A 12,394-nucleotide genomic window follows, 5' to 3' on the forward strand; every position below is an offset into this window, starting at 1 on the left:
GTAATCCTGTGCATCTTATTTGCATAATCCCTCCCGGGTGTGCTTGCTCTCCAGGCAACTTCCCTGTAGTGATTTCCACTGGGTCCACTCTTACCCAGGCAACCCTTTTTAATTTATTTTTTGGCTGTGCCATGCAGCTTACAGGATCTCAGTTCCCTGACCAGGGACTGAACCCAGGCCATGGCATTGGAAGCCCGGAATCCTAACCACTAGGCCATCAGGGAACTCCCTAATCCCAGGCAACCTTGAAAAATGCACCGTTGAGCTGTGCTTAGTCCTGTCTGGAAGGTAAAGGACAGAAAGGGACTCTCCATGGAGCCAATTCCCAGGAGACCAGGGGTGGGTGGGTGAAGAAGAAAGCCCCCAAGCCAGCCCTTTGTGATCTGATTCTGGTCCCTATTCATCTCCTGCCTTATCACATTGTTCTGGACTGAATAATGCCCTCCCGCCTCAAATCTGTACATTGAAGCCCTGACCCCCAAGTGTGGCTGAGTTTGGAGATAGGGTTTTTAGGGAGGTAATTAAGGTTAAATGAGGTTATAAGGCTGGGGCCCTAATCCAATAGGACTGGTGTCCTTATTGGAAGAGGAAGAGACATGAAAGGCATGTGCACGAAGAGAAAAGGCCACGTGAGGACACAGTGAGAAGGTGGCCGTCTGCAAGCCAAGGAGAGAGGCCTCAAGAGAAACCAACCCTTCTGGCACCTTGACACTGGACTTCCAACTTCCAGAACTGTGAGAAAATAAATTTCTGTTGTTAAGCCACCCAGTCTATGCTATTCTGTTATAGCAGCCCCAGCAAACTAACACCTACCTCATCTGTCACCAGTCTTCAATGCTGCCCTTCAACTCCACTCCATTAGTTCTGGCGGAAACCGGTGTTCCTTCTTTTGGAGAAGAACTTTTCCTCCCCCTGGGTGATACATAAGAAGTAGCGGAGCTAGCCACTCAGCTGGGTGCATTTTGGGGAGACAGAACTGCCCCAGAGCAAGTAAAGGAGACAAGCAGGAGTGCCTGCTATATGTCAGATCACTGTCAGTCACTGACCACGTCACTCCATTTAGTCCTTAAAACAAAACACTATGAAGTGAGTACCACTGACCGCATTTCAAAGAAAATAACTCCAACAGTGAATATTTACACTCAAAAGTGTCAAGCACTGTGCTCTGGACCTAACATGCATCACCTCATTTAATCCTCACTGCGACGGAGGAGGAGGTGGGAACCATCATTACCACCACTATTCTATAGGAAAGGCAGGCAGGCCCTGGGCAGTTCAATCACTTGCCCAAGTGCACGGAACGGGCAGCTGCCAAGTAGAGCAGTCTGACTCCAGAGTGCTCACTCCTGCCCCCTGCACTCCGCCTTCTGTCCGCGAGTCACCGGAGAGTCAGGCAACCATTGCCCAAGTCAAGCTTGCCCAGGGTTAAATAACGATCATCTGCATTGGGCTGCATGGGAACTCGGTTTCATCAAAAGTGCTGTTACATTCACTCCCAGGTGTCCACCCTACGAAAGATATTGTGCTACCAATGTGGAGTCTGAAGACCAAAACCCACAGTTACTGGCTAAAAGGATCAGTGTAGGGGAAGGATGGTCATGCAAATAGTTATAATCCAACTCACTGGAGGAAGATATTGAATCCAGTGGGGCCCTATAAACAGCTCAGTGTTTGCCTTGGAAGTCCTTTTTCACGGGGGAGTTTATGCTGGAGAGAAACCAAACAAGACTGGTCATAAATCACTTAATTAAAAAAAAAAAGTATTGCAGTAGAAACAGAAAAAAAGCAAAATCGCTCTCTTAACCACATAAGGATCTTAATAGACTTTGAATTTAAGAACAAGCTTTGTAAATTATTACTGAATCTTTTTTTATCATGTTTATACGACTTTATAACCGACTCTAATTTTTACGACTTTATAAACCGTCTCTAATTTTTAAAGCAACCATTGCTTTTCACTTATGGATTTCATCTAAAAATATTTCAAGCCTTAAAAAAAATTCAAGTATAAATATCTTTAACAGGACAAAAAAACTAACAAGTTTCATTAACACTGGAAGTGTTCTTATCTTTTTTCTCCTCGGGTGTTAAAAACTTGAGAACAGTAACTACTGTGGAATTCAAAAAACTCATTTGCTTTGAGATTGTCTTTGGCCTTCAAAGCCAGCTAACATTTTATGGATTGAAAACTAACTTCCATTCTTAAAGGGGAAGCACATATTCTGATCTTCTGTTTTCCTCTGAAAAAGGAATTTATGTGCTTTTCGACAGATGAGGCAATAGTATATTCAAAGCATAGCGACTTGAGAACACGATTTGCTTTAGGAAACTCAAAAATTTCTGTATTTCTGGAACATAAAGTTCAGGAAAGGAGATGAGACTGCACTGAAGATAACCTTGAAGAGCCTTTTATGCTACATTAAAAAGTTGGGGGACTTCCCTGGTAGCGCAGTGGTTAAGAGTCCACCTGCCAATGCAGGGGACACGGGTTCGAGCCCTGGTCCGGGAAGATCCCACATGCTGCAGAGCAGCTAAGCCCATGCCCCACAACTACTGAGCCTGTGCTCTAGAGCCTTCATGCCACAACTAATGAAGCCTGCGTGCCACAACAACTGAAGCCGGCACCTAGAGCCTGTGCTCCGCAACAAGAGAAGCCTGCGCACGGCAATGAAGAGTAGCCCCTGCTCTCCACAACTAGAGAAAGCCCGCGCACAGCAACAGAGACCCAATGCAGCCAAAAATAATAAAGAAGTAAATAATTAAATTTAAAAATAAAGTTGGAATTTCACCCCGATTGGCTGGCAGGCAGTGAAAAGGAAAAAAGCTGTTTCCTCCTCTAGTCACCACTCAGCTCTCAGTACCAGTCACCAAACCTGTGGAGGTTTTTCCCACACCAAGAAATTCTCCAATTCTCTGGGGACACCAACTGCATGTCTTAGAATTCAATTCAATTCTGACACCACCTACCTGGAGTCAGCTTGAGATCCCACCCAGGTTAAGGGCTCAGTCCCACAGCCTAACCCCCAACTCAGATACCTATTGCAAGCAGTGGGTCTTCAGGTTACCTGCAACCTCTGTCCCACTTGGCTACAAATCGGGGGTTCCCATCACCCCCTCTCCTTGGGTTCGATCATTTGCTAGAACAGCTCACAGAACTCAGGAAAACAGTTTACTTACCTGTAAAAAGGATGCAACTCTGGAATGGTTGAATGGAAGAGGTGCACAGGGCAAAGTGTGGGATGCAGTGAAAGTTGGCAACAGCCACTGCATTACCATAAACTCGGGTGTGGTTGAAAGGGGCTTGTGAAGAATAAGACACTCTTTTCACTTTTATCGCTCTTATCACTTAAGAAATCCAAGGGTTTTAGGGACTCTGTGTCAGGAAAGGGGACAAAAACCAAGCATATCTTTCTTAATATGAATCACAATATCACAGGCAGCTACTGAAAAATTTTTGGCAAGAGTCTGAAGTGATCGGTTATACCTATTGATAAAGTTTCTCTTGACGGCACCCCTGAGGATGGATTGCAGAGGACCGGGAAGACCACGTGTAGTCAGCGTCGATTATGAAGTTATTGTCTCTGAGCTCCCAACCCACCCTCCTATGTTTTGCTTTGTGATGCTGAGCTGGGAAACCACATTTCTGCTTTACCAGGTGGTTCTGTTTTAGACCCTGGCAATGGGGTTTACTAGGAGGTTGCAGAAGTGGGGTGATTAACTCATCCTGGTTTTCCCAGGACTTCTCCAGTTTTAGCACTGAAAGTTCTGCTTCCTGGGAAACTCTTCCCAGGGTGCTTGGTCACCTTATGCAGAAGGGACTGACTTGCCTGCTGTTCTTGTGAGTGTTACCCAGCAACACTTCACTCTGATGGTGGTGGCAGTGGCAGCAGCAGAAGCAGTACTGCCTTCCTGTAGCAGCTGCTGATCCAATTTGTAGTTTTCTAACTCTGGCAAAACCAGTCTCATCAGAAACAGCAGCGCCAGCTGGCTAGTGCCCCTTCTTTTGCATCTGTGTTCCCCCAGCTCTAGGTGTGGTCCCTGCTTCCTGCAGTTGCTACTTCTCTCCTATCTTAGAGCTGTAGTTCTCAGAGTGTGGTCCCCAGACCAGCAGCATCAGTATCAGCTGGGAACTTGTGAGAATTGCAAAACTCCAAGCCCCATCCCAGACCCATCAGAGACTCTGGTAGCCGTCCTCAACAGTCTGCCTTTTAATAAGTCCTCCAGGTGATTTGGCTAAGGTTTAAGAACAGCTAAGCTGCCTTAGAATTCTTTTTTTTTTTTTTTACCCTTTCAGTTATCTAGATAACAACTTTATACCAAGTTGGCAGTTCCTTGTATTATAGTCCATATGTTAAATTCCCTCTGTTAGAGTACCTGGTGTGGTTTCTCTCTCCTTACTGGACCCTGACTGACTGATCCAGAGCCTGCTGCAGTAATACAAGTTAAAGATGAAGACTGTCCAAACTAGAGTATAGTGGGAGTGGGGTGGAGAAGAGGGACACACAGAAGATATTTAAAAGGTCTTGATTACTATTTGAGCAGAGGGAGGAGTCTAGGACAGCTCCCACTTTCCTGGCCTGGGTCGCAGATGGACTGTGGTGCCCGTTCACACAATACAGGCAATGTAGGAAGAGGGATGGGGTGATGGTGGTGGAGATGATTGATTTGCTTTTGGATTTGATCAGGTTCCAACGGAGATGCTCAGGTGCAGGCATCCCATTGGCAGATGGCTATAGGGTCTTGGTGTGTGTCTTTGCGTTAGAATCCGTGAGGTTGTGGGGACAAAGGGTAAATTTGCTAGATACTGCCAAATTCCCCTCCATGAAGGCTTTACTTTTTTGCGTCCCACTAGCAAGGTGTGAGAACACCTGTGTCCCCATGGCATTGCCAACAGAGTGTTGTCAAATGCTTGGAGTTTTGCTAATCTGATAAGTGAGAAAAAGAATCTCTGTGTGGTTTGAATTTGTGGTTTTTAAAAATTATAAGTGGGGTTGAGCATATTTTTGTATATGTAGAGGACACTGGCATTTCTTTTTATGTGAACTTCTTCATGTATCTTGCCCAACTTTCGATGGGTTTCTTGGTCTTTTTTGCCTCAATTTTTAGATGCTCTCTATATTTTAGGGATACTAACCCTTTGTGATATAAGTTGTAAATTTTTTTCCTTCATTTTGTCATCTGTAGTTTTTAGTTTGCACCTGGTGGGTTTATGTTTTGAACCTGCAAAAGGTTTTCATTTTTGCTTGGTCATTTGACAAAATTCTCTTTCATTGCTTCTGGATTTTTTTTTTTTTTTTTTTTTTTTGGGGGGCAGTACGCGGGCCTCTCACTGCCCTGGCGTCTCCCGTTGCGGAGCACAGGCTCCGGACGCGCAGGCTCAGCGGCCATGGCTCACGGGCCCAGCCGCTCCACAGCATGTGGGATCTTCCCGGACCGGGGCACGAACCCGTGTCCCCTGCATCCGCAGGCGGACCCTCAACCACTGCGCCACCAGGGAAGCCCCACTGCTTCTGGATTTTGATGAACAGTTTGACAAATTTACGCCGTTCCCACATTCTCAGGTCATTAGGAGACTCGCCAGTGTTTTATTATTTATGAGGTTGTATTTTTCCACTTAGTTCTTTGATATACTTCGAATTTAATCTGGTATCCAGTGTGAGGAACAGACTCAAACTTTTCTTTTTGTTTATCTAGTTGCTCTAATACCACTAAATTAAAACTTCCCTAAAGTTCCTTCCTGAATTAAAAAGTATTATATGATCATATTAATTTCCGTAAGCAATTGTTTCTTGGCTTGGATTGATCTGTTTACTTATTGATGCACCAATAACACATTGTTTTATATGGTTTGTTTTTTTTTTTTTGCGGTACGCGGGCCTCTCACTGCCGTGGCCTCTCCCGCTGCGGAGCGCAGGCTCCGGACGCGCAGGCTCAGCAGCTATGGCTCACGGGCCCAGCCGCTCCGCGGCATGTGGGATCCTCCCGGACCGGGGCACGAACCCACGTCCCCTGAACCGGCAACAAGTTGTCTAGCTCTAGGAAAAAACCCCAATGACATTTTTATCAGGCTTGTGATACATTTACAAATGAACTCAGGGGCAATGACCTCCTTATGATGTTGGCAGTCATTTTTGTTTCCATCCTTGGAATCCAGGCGCCATCTGGTGACCACTGTTCACAACAGCAATTATTTTCTCTAAAAAAGCTGCTCAAAGCAATAAACACTTGTCACCTCACACGCACTTTCTGTGAGTCAGGTTTTGGAGGGTGGCTTATCTGAATGTTCCTGGCTCGAAGCCCTGGCTCATCCTCACTGCCAGGGCCTCACTCGTCAGAAGGCTTGAATGGAGCTGGGGGAATTCCCTCCCAAGGTGGCTCAATTCCACATCTGGAAGACCAGGCTGGCTTGGTCATGTCCCTCTGCATTTCCTTGTCTTTCATGACTTTGACACTTTTAAGGAGTATTTATCAGCTCTTTTATTAAATGTCCCTAAATTTGGGTTTGTCTGATGTTTTTCATGGTTGAAATGAAGTTATACATTTTTGCCAGGAACACCACACAGATAATGCTGTGTCTTTCTCAGTGCATCATATCAGACATGTCAGTATGTCTTGTTATGGGCGATGTTGACCTTGGTCACTAGGTTAAGGCACAGTCTGCTGCACTTCTCCACTGTAAAGTTACTGTCTTTCCCTTTGCAATTAATAAGTATCTTGGGGGAGATACTTCATGACTATACAAGTCTTGATTCTCCTCAAACTTGCACCTGTTAATTTTAGCATCTGTTGGTGGATCTGGTCTGCGACAGTTGTTACTGGGGCATTTGCCTAATAGTGATTTTTCATGTCCCTTTCTCCTTCTACGTCTATTAGTTGGAATTCTATTGAAAGAAAGAGCTGTTCCTTCTCCCCGTTACTTATTTGATTATTTACTTAGATCAACATGGACTCATGGATATCTGTTTTATTCTATGGGTTAAAACCTCATATTGAGAGTCTTTTAAAGTTTTGACAGCTGGCTGGATATGAAACGGTATGCTATTATGGTTTTAATTAGAATCTTTCTGAATACTGAATTCTAATGAGGTTGGGCATCTTTGGCTCTTTCCCTTTGTGGCCTCTAGGAAATGCTTATAGGAGCTATTTTTTTTACACTTCTTATTATTAAAAAAAAATTTCTTTTGGCCGTGCCGTGTGGCTTGTGGGATCTTAGTTCAGCGACCAAGGATTGAACCCAGACCCTCAGCAGTGAGAGCATGGAGTCCTAACCACTGGACTGCTAGGGAATTCCATACACTTTTTTAAAGTTAAAAAAATTTTTATTGAAGTGTAGTTGATTTACAATGTTTCAGGTGTAAAGCGAAGTACAGAAAAAAAATATATATATTCTTTTTCAGATTCTTTTCCATTATAGGCTATTACAAGGTATTGAATATAGTTCCCTGAGCTATACAGGTCCTTATTGTTTATCTGTTTTATATATAGTAATGTGTATCTTTTAATCCCAAATTCCTAATTTACCCACCCCGCCTTTCTCCTTTGGTAACCATAAGTTTGTTTTCTATGTCAGTGAGTCTATTTCTGTTTTGTAAATAAGTTCATTTGTATCATTTTTTAGATTCCACATATAAGTGATATCATATGATGTTTGTCTTTCCCTGTCTGACTTACTTCACTTAGTATGACAATCTCTAGGTCCATCCATGTTGCTGCAAATGCAATGATTTCATTCTGTTTTACGGCTGAATAATATTCCATTGTATATATGTACCACATCTTTATCCATTCATCTGTCGGACATTTAGTTTTGTTCCATGTCTTGGCTATTGTAAATAGTGCTTCTAGCAGCTATTTTTTATTCTTCTCTTGTCTTTCAGGTCAGGATGTCAGGCCTGACTCATACAGATATGAGTCTGTACTGAAATACAGGCCTGAAATACACTAGGGCTTGTCTATATGTGAAATACAACTTCTAGGCTTCATAGTCCATCCATATGCCGATAAATCCTGTTGCAGTTTGACACTGAAATGCAGTTTGAAGTGCGAGACACGTGTGGAAGGGAGAGGGAGGCACGAGGGTTGCATGGATGGAGAATTTGAACTGTGATGCAGGTACAACATTGACCTTGGTTGACCCCACAAGGGGCTCTGGAGTATAGATAGCCCATTAGAGTTGTTCCCTATTTGGCACTAATTCCTGGACCTTATATTTTTTCCCCTTTCACTTTCACTCTCCCACGAGGATTTACACTCTCCCATGAGGACTTAGTGGAGTTTTCCAGAGGTTACATGTATGGTGGTGTCATTACTCTGCCAGCTAATGGAATGTGTGCATAGTTTTTTTTTTTTTGGTGTGTGTATTATTTTCAATAACAGCTTTATTGAGATATAATTCACATACCATACAATTTGCCTATTTAAAGTACACTATCCAAAGAAAAGAATACCATCCAGTGGTTATTAGTATGTCCTCAAAGGTATGCAACTATCAGCACAATCAATTTTAGAAACTTTTCACCTCCCCCCAAAGAAATCCCACACTCATTAGCATTACTCCCTGTTCCCCCGACCCCTAGCCCCTGGCAGTCACTCATCTACTTTCTTCTCTCTAGATTTGCTTATTCTGAACATTTCACATAAAATGGAATCATTCAATATGTGGTCTTTTGTGACTGACTTCTTTTACTTAGCATAATATTTTCAAGGTTCATCCACATCGTAGTCTGTATCAATAAAAAAAGAAAAGTATACCATCCAGTGGTTATTAGTATGTCCTCAAAGGTATGCAACTATCAGCACAATCAATTTTAGAAACTTTTCACCTCCCCCCAAAGAAATCCCACACTCATTAGCATTACTCCCTGTTCCCCCGACCCCTAGCCCCTGGCAGTCACTCATCTACTTTCTTCTCTCTAGATTTGCTTATTCTGAACATTTCACATAAAATGGAATCATTCAATATGTGGTCTTTTGTGACTGACTTCTTTTACTTAGCATAATATTTTCAAGGTTCATCCACATCGTAGTCTGTATCAATACTTCATTCTTTTTTATTGCCAGATAATATTCCACTGTATGGACGGACCACATTATATTTATCTATTCATCAGTTGAGGGGAATTTGGATTGCTTCTACCCCTGAGCTATTACGGATAATGCTGCTATGATCATTTGCGTACAAGTTTTTATGTGGCCATATGTTTTCATTTCTCTTGAAAAAAAATATATACTTCTGAGAGGAATTGTTGGGAATTCCTTGAGAGGAATTGTTAACTCTGTGTTTAACCTTTTGAAGAACTTCTCAACTATTTTCCAAAGTGGCTGTATCATTTTACATTCCCGCTAGTGGTGTATGAGGATTCTGATTTCTCCACATCTTTGCCAATAATTATTTTCTGTCTGTTTGATTATAGCCATCCTAGTAGGTGTGAAGTGGTATCCCACTGTGGGTTTTGTTTGTTTGGTTTTGGTGGGGTTTTTTTTTGGCTGCACTGCACAGCATATGGGATCTTAGTTCCCTGACCAGGGATGGAACCTGTGCCCCCTGCAGTGGGAGTTCAGAGTCTTAACCACTGAACCACCAGGGAGTTACCCTCACTGTGGTTTTGATTTGTATTTCTTTCATGGCTAATGTTGAGTACTGTTCTTGTATTTTAAATATTTATCAGTTTTAATTTCTAATATAGTAAATATTGACAGATAGAACTCGCATAAATAAAAGTGCGTTGGGGTCCTCAATAATTTTTAAGCGTGTAAAGATAGCTTAAAGATTAGGCTATCTAATGGCACAAAGTTTAAGAACGAGGGATTGGGGTTTGGATTTACCAAACCCACTTGGTTCCTGACGGTGGTATCAGATATTGACTCAACCGTGTTTAATAATCTACCCACAAACTTCAGCGGCTTCAGCGAACACTTAGCCTCCTGATCACTGGACTGAGGTCAGCTGCAGTGTGTCTGATCTAGAGCGGGCTTCAGTGGCTGACTCTGCACCAGCCCCCATGTTAGCTGGGCTTGGCCCTGAGCTGTTGGTTGGATTCAGGTTTATTCTGTATGTGTTTACTCTGCAGCTCAGGCTGAAGGGGGCATAATTTCCTCAAGAGCTAGAGTGTCTAACATCACTAGAGTGTTTAAACCTTTGTGCGCCTAGGTGTCTGCTAACATTCCTCCCTTGGCCAAAGCTAGTCATGCGGCCATGCCCACCATCAACTGGGAGGGAAACTAAATTCTGCCCACTGCATAAGTGGGAGGAGCCAATGTATGCTGATGCCTAATCCCAACCTCAGAGATAGGGGCTCTGCACTCCAGTGTATGCCTGGCTGGTTTCCTTTTCCGGTCAGAGAGCTGACTTGCATCCCTCGCAGAGTGTGTCACCGTGTAGGACACCTCCCTGTGCCTGGTCCCTGCCCCTATATACCACATTCCTAGAGCTGGCCGAACCCAAAAGGTCACCTGCTGCCAAAGTTGTAAACTGGGGACCTGCAGGCCCGCATTCTGTTTTTAAAAGCCTCACTTACTTGCCACATATCCAGATGGGTTGTTTTCACATGAAATCCCTATTTCTGTCTTAACTTGTGAAATTCTGAAATCTGACCCACATTCTCCCATGGTGACAATCGATTGAGCTGAGTAGTGATCACCAGCCTGACCTTTTGTTTGCCCCCGTCCCCTTCCCTCCTTATTGCCCTACACTTGCCTTTCTTCATCCATTTACCCTTTCTCTGTGTCCTTTGTGAGCATATTAAAAAAAAAAAGTGGTAAAATACACATTGCATACAATTTTACCAGTTGCCAGCTTAACCACTGTAAAGTGTACAACTCTGTGGCATTAAGTACATTTATAATGTGGTGCAAGCATCACCACTATCTAGTTCTAGAACTTAGTCATCACTCCAAATGGAAACCTGGTACTATTAAGCATCCCTTCCCAATCCTCCTTCCTCCCAGCCCCTGGCAACTACCACTCTGCTTTCTGTCTCTATGGATTATGAACTACTATGAATTTTTTTTTTTTTTTTCGGTACGCAGACCTCTCACTGTTGTGGCCTCTCCCGTTGCGGAGCACAGGCTCTGGACGCGCAGGCTCAGCGGCCATGGCTCACGGGCCTAGCCACTCCGCAGCATGTGGGATCTTCCCGGACCGGGACATGAACCCGTGTCCCCTGCATCGGCAGGCGGACTCTCAACCACTGCGCCACCAGGGAAGCCCTCCATATATGTTTTACAATCAACGTAGCGCCTTCTACAAAAATGCCTGTTGGGATTTTGATTACCTTCCATTGAATGTACAGGTAAATTTGAGGAGAATTGCCTTTCATACATTTTTGGGTCTTCTCACCCATGATTATGGCATATCTTTGCATTTATTTAGGTATTCTCTAGCTTCTCTCAGCAAAACTGTATAATTTTTAAGCAGTAGTCCTGCATGCATTTTGTTAAACTTATTGCTATGTATTTTATGTTCTCTAAAAATGGAACTTTTCTCTTTTACAATTCATTTTCACTAGTTTGGTATAATATAAAAATTCAATTTGGGGGCATATATTGTCATTGAAACTATAAATCTTTTCCACAAAGAAAACTCCAGGCTCAGATGGTTTCAATGGCAGTTTGACCCAGAATTTAAGAAAGAAATAATATGAATCTTACAATATTGCTTTCAGAATATAAAGAACACTTTCCATCTCACTCTATGACATCAACTTAACTGATAATAAAACCTGAAAAAGAGATCATAAGAAAAAAAAGTTACAGATCAATATCAATAATAATCATACACACAGAAATCTCCAAAAAACAATCAGAAAATGGAATTCAGCAATATATATATATAAAGGATAATACATCATGACAAAATGGGGCATAAGCTAGGAACACAAGGCTGGTATGACATTCTAAAATTAATCAAAGTGATTCACCACATTAAAGATGGAGGGAAACCAAAAGATCATGTCAGTAGGTGCTTTTTATGTATTTGACAAAATTCAACACTGTTCATGATAAAGCTCTCAGTAAGTTAGTAATGAAAAAATCTTTCACAATCGAATAAGGATACCTATGGAAATGAACAGCTAACATAACACTTTATGATAAAATACTGAATGCTTTTTCCCTAAGGTCAGAAACAAGGTCCATTCTGAGTGCTTCTTCAACACTGTCCTTGCCTGTGCAATAAGGCAACTGAAGGACATAAAAGGAAATGAAAAAGGAATTATCTTTATATTGATATGTGTCTTGATTGTGTTTATAGAAAACTCTAATTTATAAAAAAAAAAAACCCTTCTAGAACTAAGTGAATTTATAGCAAGGATATCAAATACATAGTCAATATATAAAAATTCAACAGGGACTTCCCTGGCAGTCCAGTGATTAAGATGCTGCATTCCACTGCAGG

At 42.6% G+C, this 12,394-nt stretch overlaps 1 long non-coding RNA gene across 1 annotated transcript in view; it reads left to right on the forward strand.

The window, feature by feature from the left end:
• The window catches only part of LOC112415591 (uncharacterized), a 31,059-nt gene extending 19,973 nt beyond the window's left edge, over positions 1-11,086 (forward strand). The window contains exon 4 of the long non-coding RNA XR_003006329.1: positions 11,029-11,086. This is a non-coding gene — a long non-coding RNA (uncharacterized LOC112415591). The remainder of the gene's footprint in view (positions 1-11,028) is intronic.
• Positions 11,087-12,394: the final 1,308 nt, after the last annotated feature.

Source organism: Neophocaena asiaeorientalis, unplaced genomic scaffold (genome assembly GCF_003031525.2).
Source record: "Neophocaena asiaeorientalis asiaeorientalis breed wild unplaced genomic scaffold, Neophocaena_asiaeorientalis_V1.1 scaffold629, whole genome shotgun sequence".
NCBI classification, from domain to species: domain Eukaryota; kingdom Metazoa; phylum Chordata; class Mammalia; order Artiodactyla; family Phocoenidae; genus Neophocaena; species Neophocaena asiaeorientalis.